This window comes from Talpa occidentalis, unplaced genomic scaffold, assembly GCF_014898055.3.
Source record: "Talpa occidentalis isolate TD23 unplaced genomic scaffold, MPIMG_talOcc4v2.1 talOcc4.16, whole genome shotgun sequence".
Taxonomy (NCBI): domain Eukaryota; kingdom Metazoa; phylum Chordata; class Mammalia; order Eulipotyphla; family Talpidae; genus Talpa; species Talpa occidentalis.
The window spans coordinates 3,444,747-3,453,561 of NW_023601653.1; positions in this window are offsets into that span (position 1 = coordinate 3,444,747).

Sequence of the window (8,815 nt, forward strand, 5' to 3'; positions counted from 1 at the left end):
CCAACCCTGTGTCTGGTCTCACACCCCCAACAACTACCATCTCCCGAGCTAAGTTCCACAAAGACTACTCTGCAAACACTGCCTTACTGCTATGACCTTGAGCAGGTCACCCACTCAACCTCAACCCTTCCCTTGAAAGATGACATCTCTTTCCCTGGCCTTGAGTGCATGGAAGGAGCATGGAACAGTCACCCTCGCAGAGAAAGTGCTTGGTGGAGCTGTCTGCTAGTAACACCCCAGTAATAAGCAATGGTAACGTTTCAGTGCCAAGGATCGCCTGAATGCAGGAGCTTTACCGCCTTTACCCAAATTCCCACAGTGTCCTGGGAGGACGCTTATTCATAGGTAAGGAAACTGAGCTCCAGAAGCAAAGTCACAGCTGTAAGCCACACAGCTAATATTAGGGGGCTGAGTGGTGCCCCCATGGAAAGCCCGCCTCCCCGGTGGGTAGAAGGGCCTGTTGGCTGGACCCTGGGAGGATCTCTGAAGGTTGAAGCTGACCCTCAGAGGGGCTGCCAGGGGCCTAGGATCTCAGCAACCCAATCCAGAGATCTCACTTCCCAGGACACCCTGGCAGCATCCAAGCCAGATCCAGATCCCTGAGCCAAAGGGCTTAGCGGGTGCTGGGGCGCAGGTGGAGAGGAATGCGTTCATTTGTTCATTCATTCAGCAAATACTGCCTGAGGGGACCCCGGCTGCCAGACTTTGGCCTTACCCACACTGTCACTGCCAGGTGTGTGGCCTGGAGGTAGGTGACTCCCAGTCACCCCTAGAAAGCCCTGTGTTCCAGGAAGTGCCTCCGTCCTGGGCAAATAGAGAGATGGTCCCCCTACCTGGAGCACCAGCAGCCCCAGACTCAGCCCAGGCCCCAGGTGGGGGCAGGGAGAGCAGCATTTCATCTTACTCTGGACAGGCCCAGCAGGAGGGGGTGCAAGGTGGATCATCCCTGTTTGCCCATGAAGACACTGAGGTTCCCTTGTGTCTGAGTGTTGTAGAGCACTTCCCCCTAACATGAGCAGCGTCAGGAAGGTCTAGGGAGATGCCTCCTTCAGTCCCCAGTGTGCTCTCAGGAGGAGTCAATGAGTGGGTGAGCTACCTCAGCCAGTGAGGCCCTGGTGACCCTGGAGAGGACCCCCGGGTGCTCCCTGAGGTCTTGTGGGGAGGCCCCTAGCCAGGGCTCTGGGTGCCACACTGGCTGCTGGCCCTCAGGCCTGTACCGGGCGCCCAGGGTAAGCAAGGTCTGCAGGGCCCACCCCCAGCCTCGGGCCAGCCCAGGACCCTCACAGTGCCAGGGGTGAGGCGACGGCCACTCAGGGCCGGCCACTGCTACTCGGGTCCTTCCTGACAGGCAGGAGGCACCCGCAGCCCCTCGCACAGGTGGGACAGGAAACTCAGAGGCCCAGGGCGCCCAAGGTCACCCCCGGGGAGGCGAGTCACCGGACCTCACTGCGTTTCACTCCTTGGCAGTAGATTGGAGACCCGGGACAATGGGGTACGGAGAACAGAGCCTGACGCTGAGGAAGTTCCCCAAGGGAGGGGTGAGGGGGACCTCCAGAGCACCCCTGTACCCCGACCTCCAGCTGGGAGGGAAACCTTTGTGCTGAGGAGGAAGCCCGGCCCGGGAGGAGACCAGTCCCCACCCCTCCTCCCCGCCCCTGTCGGGGTTTTCTGGGGGACCCGAGAATCCCAGCTAGGGCAGGTGCTCCACCCCCGCGCTAAGCGGGTCACTCAGCGCCGAGGTGGGGGGCCGGTCTCTACCCTCGCAGCCCCCGCGCAGCCCCCGGAGGCAGGAGGGGGGAGGGTTACAAAGGGGGCGCGGCGCGTGGGGGACGGTGGGGGGAGGCGCGCGCGTGTGGGGGGGGCGCGGCGGTGGGGGGCGGGGGGGCGGCGCGGGGGAGGGAGCGGGGGGAGGGGGCCACCGCGGCGCCCCTCCCTGGAGGAGCCGGCGGCTCCGGCCTCGTGACCAAGGACCAGCCCCGGAGCCGCGGGGCCGGCCGGGGCGGGGCGCGCGCGGGACCTGCTCCGAGCCCCTCGCTGGCTCCCCCGGGCCGGCCTCTGGCTTCCCGCCGGCTCCCCCCGGGCGGCCGGGTCGCTCTCCCGCCTCCGGGGACTCCCCGGGGCACCCGGCCCTGCCCCAGTCCTGGGCGGCCCAGCTCCTCCCCCTCCGGCCCTCTCCTCCCTCCACTCGGGGGCCTCCTCCCCGCCCCCAGGTCGCCGGGACCCGGGGCGCACCCGCCCGCCCAGCCCCGGGCCCCGCTGCCCCGGCGCCTCTGCCGCCCGCGGCCTGTCGCCCGCGCTGGAGCTGGGCCTGGAGCTGGGCCTGGAGCTGGGCCTGGAGCTCCGCTGCCGCGCGACCCCCGCGCTCTGCTGGGTTCGCCTTTGGCCCAGACCAAGGACGCCCCGCGCCCGGCCTGGCTCCTCTCAGCCTGGGCAGGAGGAAAGCTCACGGGCAGCGCCCCCTCTCCTCGAGATCGCACCCCCATCCTGCCCCTGGGAGGGCATCTTCTTGGGCTTCCACGATGACCCCTTGGGAAGGCGCAAGCGCAGGACCCAGGCTGGGGGCACCCCCAGGGACTCCTGGGCTGAGACCCAGGACTCCGCACTTGACACGGCCTCCCCAGGACGATCCTGGGCTCTCCAAGGTTGGAGCCCGCTCTGGCTGCTTGGGGGGAAGCAAGCCGACGGCAGGGTGGAGGGGCAGGTGGAGGTGCCCCTGTTTTGATTTCATGGAGCAAGAAGAGGGAGAGTGAGGGCCTGGGGCACAGGGGTGGGGGGTCGTGACATGTCTGATCCCCGGCCTCTGAAGAGCCCCCCACACACACACCTGGAAAACCCCACCCTTCTCCAGCAACCCCGCCACGGCGCCTTGTCCCCAGCTGACAGGCGTGGGCTGGGAAGGAGTCCCTAGAGAGAAGGGAGTAGGGGGGCCCTGTGGAGTTCTCCAGTCTGGCCGTCAGCTACTCAGCGCGGGGAGGGGGTTACAGAGCGATTCCTGCCCGAGAAGGTCGTGGCCTGCGAGGAAAGGGGCAGCCAGTGCCCGGTCATGGCCGTGGAGCAACGAGCTGAGCTGTGAAGGGTGAAGGAGTCCCCGGGAAACATGGGGAGGGGCCTTCCAGCCGGCGGGAACAGCTTGTTCAGAGGCGCGGAGGCCTGAAATAGCAACCTAATAGCTGTGGGAGGCTGAGCTGTGTGATGAAGCCGGGGCTTAGCGTGTGCCTGGGTGTGTGGCGGGAGGTGAGGCTGGGTGCGCAGGGCTTGCCAGGCTTGGGGGGGGCTGCACTTTGTCCTGAATACAGAACCCCTCCCCGCCAGGTTGGAGGAGAAGGGGGCGTGGGAGGGAGGCTGGAGCCCTGGGATCCAATTGGCAGCTGCCCAGAGAGACCACAGGCAGCCCCTCCTCTACCCACCCCTGCAGCCCCCTCCCCCCACAGGCCTGGGTCAGCGGGACTTGGCTCTCCTTGTCGCAGCTGAAGCTAGGAAGTGCCTGCGACAGAGCATCGGGGCTGGGCACCCTGCTGCCTGGGCACCCTGCTGCCTGGGCACCCTGCTGGGGGCCAGGCCAGCCAGCTGACTGTCTCCTCTGTTTCCTCCTCTAGAGAGGGGGGACAGTACTAATCTCTGCCTGTCCCTCCTTGGGGCCTGCTGAGGATTAGAGGCCTGGGTGGGCAGGAGGAGCTTGCTCTTGCTTGTTCTGAGCAAAGTCAAGTGCAGGGCTGCCTGCGGCTCTGCCGCCTCCTCCCACCTCCATCCGGGTGAACCTCTCCCCAAATGCTCCCGCACTGCACCCACATCCAGGCCTAGCAGGCTTCAGGAACCACTGACCGGAGCCAGAAAGCCAGTGCCGCCAGCCCACAGTTCTGGAGCTGCCAGATCTCCAGGTGGGGCCTCCCTCAGGCGCTCACCACCAACCCGGACTCCATTTCCTGGGATGCAAAATGGAATGATCCCAAGTGTGGGGGGAGGAGGGCCCCCCCAGCCCCTCTGCTCTCCCCAAACACAAGCTGCTCTGGGTACAGAAAGGGCAGCTCAGGAGCTCTCCCCCTCCCCCTGCCGTGTCCCCTCTGCCACCCCAGCCCTGCCAGGGACATCCTGTGCCGGGTGATGTCACCGGGCCCTGTAGCCGCGGCCTGTGACTGACAACACTTACACAGGATTTATTTTTAAACTCTCAGACCTTGGTTAGCTCCCTGCCGCCACCTCATCCCACCCCACCTCACCCTACCTACCCCGTGGCCCACACCCCAGCTGCACCCCCAGGCCACTTCTTGAAGGTTCTCTCCACACATGCTCTGTCGTCTGACCCACATCCACCAGACTTCTGAGGGGCCTTTGGGGAGCCCAGCCATTGGCCAAGTATCTCCAATCACAAAATACAGACCTGCTGAGGGCTCTGAAGGTGAACTTCAGCCTCCCGTGCCTGAAGGGAAGGAGGCAGCTGGGGAAGAGCCAGAGGTCCAGGGAGGGCAAAAGACATGCCCAGGGTCCCACCGCCCAGGGTGGGGGCCATCAGGCCAGCTCCTCCACACCTGGAGCCCCTGACTGGGCCTTGGGGCTGCCACCAAAGTTTGACTTTAATTCATTTTTAAAACCAGTTTTTGCCTGTGGGCCTTGAACCTTCCTGGATGCCCCATAGCAGAAAGATACTGGGGGGGGCCTCCCCGGTGGCGCAGCGGTTGAGCGCTGGGTTGCAAAGCTGCCCGCAGCCTCTGCAGCGCCAGTTCGATCCCCGGCTGCTCCCCGGCCACCGGAGGAGGGTCCCACATGGCGCGCAGACCTCTCCTGCCGCCCGCTGCTCCCCTCAGCAGTGTCCTTCGGTCCTTCTGCCTGCTCTGCTCCCCGCTCTGGCTCTGGTGAATTCTCTCACCCTCCCGTGCTTCTGACTGTACCCAGTGCTTGTATAAATAAATAAATAAATCTTTAAAAAAAAAAAAAAAAAAAAAAAGGAAAGAGACGGGGCAAGCGAGCTCTCAGCCACCCCTCGTCCTCACCTGGGCCCTGGCCAGGGTTGGTGTCCCTCAGAATTGTCACACCCGTACCTCTCCAGTGACTTTAGTAATGACGACAGCTCTTGAGAAGGCAGAGAGCCAGGCTGACTCTTCACTGGTGGGAGTAGGGAGGCCGGGCACTGGGCCCCTCCAACTTAATCCCTGGCTCCTCGCTCTCAAGAAGTCCACAGCCTCCTTGATTGCGCTGAACAGAGTGAGGACGAGGGTGCCCCAGGGAGGGGGTGCTGAGCACAAATGCAGGCAAATCAGGGAGCCTAGGGTGAGAGCTAGAGACCCAGGTGCCCTTGTGCCATCACAGGATGCTGCCCCTGCCCCCACTGAGCAGGTGCTCCAGGCCCCAGGGGCTCCTCCTGGCATGAAGGTGAAAGCCCCTGGTTCCTCAGAGTCCCCAGCCCTCCTCTGCCAAAGTGAGGGGCAGCCTGTCCTGACCCCGGGCCCTGGGTGTGGACATTTGCACAGATGCACACATGCTCATTCAAAAGGACATACGGATGCATGGATGTACCCAGGGACACGCACACAAGCAGGCACTTCCGGTTATGGACCTCAGGGCTGGGCAAACCCTAGACATCTTTCCCCATTTGATGGATCAGGAGCCGGACAAGGGCTGCTGATTTCCTAACCTTCTGCCTTTTCCCTAAACCAACACACTTCCCACAGGGGAGGGGAGCCCCCCAACCTCATGCTGACATAGCTGCCTACCTCATCTCTCCTACATGGGTTTTAGTCCTTGCTCACTTTTTTATCACTGTTGACAGATGAGAAAGCTGAGATTTAGCACCAGGGCCAGGAGTGACAAAGACATACGAAGGACTAGAGGATGTGGGGTGCAAACCCAGGCTCCATGGACAGCCCTCAATGCTGAAGCCTCCCCAAGTCCCTGGCCCCAGACCCCTGACCCTGGCTGCGCTCCAGTTACCCCTGCCCCATGCCTACACATCCATGCCCTCCTCAGAAAAAGCCTGGAAATTTAGACCAAGGGAGGAAGGCAGGCTTCTGTGAATACCCCTAAACTGTGTCCACCAGTAGCCTCTAGTCAGCTGGTGCCCCGCAGCACCGCCTGGCACCAGGAGGCGGGAAGCTTTCTTGGGAGGACTAACGTGAGGGCTGGACAAGACAGAGGTCACATTCTAGGGATGTGTCTGTAGCGCCACCTGGTGGTGATACAGCACACCTGTCACACTCAGCCTTGGTGCTGTGATCAGGCCTGGGCCTAGATTTTAGTGAGCAGCTACTATGTCCTAATTAGGAGAGGGGAAAAGGAGCGGGGGAGTTAGGCCGTGAAGATCTGGACAAGACACTGCAGGCATACAGGACAGCAAGTGCAATGGCCGAGGCGAGACTGGAAGGAGCGGCCTGGTTGCTCACTTCCAGCTCCACCTCCCGCATCACCTCCACCTGCGTTGTTAATGAGGCAGACACCGCTTGTCTGTGGGGAAAGAGGTCCTATGTGTGATGTGGGGGAAGGGCAGCACCTGTCATCACACCCTGGGTCCCAGATGTGTTGAGCTGAGACACCATCCCATACCTTGCAATTTAAAAGGGGTTTCTATACAGCACCTCATCTGAATTTCACAGCACCCTGACAAGTGGGCAGGCCTGGGGAGCTGACCCCCATGGCACTGATGAAGAAGTTCAGGGAGAGATGTCTTCCAGGAGGTCACACAGTGAACTGAAGGTGGGGCTAGGATGAGGCCTGGTTTCTGGTATCATGTGAGCCCAGGATTCTCTGAACAGTTCATGATCTGGGCAGGAATGGAAGCAGTCAGTGCCCCCTGCGGTGCCACCCAGGGAGATGGGAGGAGTAGAGATGGAGGAACATTCAAACTGGGCCTCATTTTGCCGTGACCTTGGTCTGTTCCTCTCCCTCTTGTGTCTTTCTCCTCCATTCAGGGAAAGACTGGATGTGGTAACTTCTAAGATTTCTCTTCCCCACAGCCTCTGACTGTGGCGTCCAGGAGGAGAGGAGAAAAAAAGACACAGGTTCAGGGCCGGGAAGATCCCAGGACCTGAGGTTGGGGGGCTCAGCTGGGTGGCTAGGGGCCAAGGATAGGGTTGGGAGGGGCTGAAGAAGCAGCATGGTGTCAGGGAAGCCATTTCAGTTTCCACAGTGGTCAGACAGGGTCAGCGTGAAAGTCCTGGCCCAGCAAGTGGGGCAAATGTCAGTCTTTCCCGCACAGGGTCAGAGGCTGGGCTTGGGCCTTGGGGCTGCTGGGCAGGGTAGCTGAGGCAGCATCTAGGGAGATGTCAGATCAGGCCTTGGTTCTGGCTGCTTTGGCTGGCTGACCTCTGAGGACCCGAGGGAGGGTTGCCCTTCCAGCGTGGACAGGCCCAGGCAGTGCCAGCGCCTCAGCAGAAGACTACTGGGCTGGTGGAAAGAACTCACACTTCGGAGCCACCAGGTCTGGGCTTGAACCTTGGCACAGTGGGGTTGGTAGCTGTAAGGTCCTGGGCCTGTCACCTAAGTCCTCCCTGAGTCTCCATGTTGTCCTCTGTGGATGCCATGGGGGTCTTGTGAGGAAGGCGCGTGGCTCTGAGAGGACGCACTGTGAGTCCTCCTTCTGGCCTTTCCTGCAGTCCACGTGGGCCAGCACCAGCCTGCAGGTAGCATCGAGACCCTTACTGTGCTCCCATCCCTGGTCTGGACTTGTGGAGGGGCTTGGGGTCAGGCGGTGTGGAGCTGGAGACAGCAGGAGTCAGCCTGGTGGTTGGAGGGTTTGCTGAAGTGAGGAGCAGATAGGGCCACCACACAGCGAGGGCCAGTGGGGACCTGCAGCACCCACCTTCAGACCTGTTTCTTGGTTCCTTTCTGCTCACCCCTATCTCTGGCTGGCAGCTTTCCCAAATTAGCTGCTGACGTCAGGAGCTGCCAGCTGGGCACAGCCGCAGGCGGGAGGTGTGTGAAGGCTGCTTGGTGGTTGGGCAGTGGAGGAAGGGGTGAGTGTCCAGTTCTGGAAATGAGGCCTCCAGGGAGGGGGCGGTGCCTGCCAGGCCCTCACACACGTCCTTATTGTGCAGAGACCCTCAGGCGGGAGAGGTCCTGCAGCCAGTGTGGTGTGGTCAGGTCCGCAGACCCCCTCCCTGATGGCGGGAAGCTGCTGGGCCAGGAGGGGGAGTCAGAGCAGCCCCTGCCTTCCGTCCTCACCACCAGGGCAGCTGCTGTGCCGAGACCTGCCCTGTGCCAGCTGCCCGAGGGACCGGCAGTTCACACATCAGGGAACGGAGCCCAGTCAGGGCGTGACTTGCCCAAGATCACACTCCAGGCTGGTGACGGGGCAGAGGCCCAGCGGCACTCCCGGGAAGCCTGCCCGGCCGCAAGCCCATGGCCCTGTGCTCTGTGGCTGCACCAGGCCGCACCAATCGCTGCTTTGGTGAGAGCATTTGTGCGCAGAGTAGCAAATGCAGCCTCTTCAAATCCAGAGAAGGGCCTCCTGGGCCCAGTGGTCACGGGCTTACCCTGGCTCCATCAGCGGTGCCCGGGGCTGGGGTCAGAGTTTCACCCAGCATCCCTGGGGACCGGGTCCTGGCAAGGCCTTTGAATGAAGGTTGGCCCCTGGGTCAAAGGTTCTGTTCACATCACATGGGCCTCCCTGGCTTCTCCGTCTCCTCCAAGTCTCAGCCGTGTGTGGCAGCACCAGGGCCCTCCTCACCCTGGGCACCCCCAACTGCTTGTTTGCCTCATGCCTCACCCCAGGCGTGTCTGCATGGGGAGGTGTGGGCGAGGTGAGAGCTGCCCCGGGGCCCTGCACCGCGTGTGTGTGTGTGTGTGTGTGTGTGTGTGTGTGAGAACCACATCCACGCACCCTTCT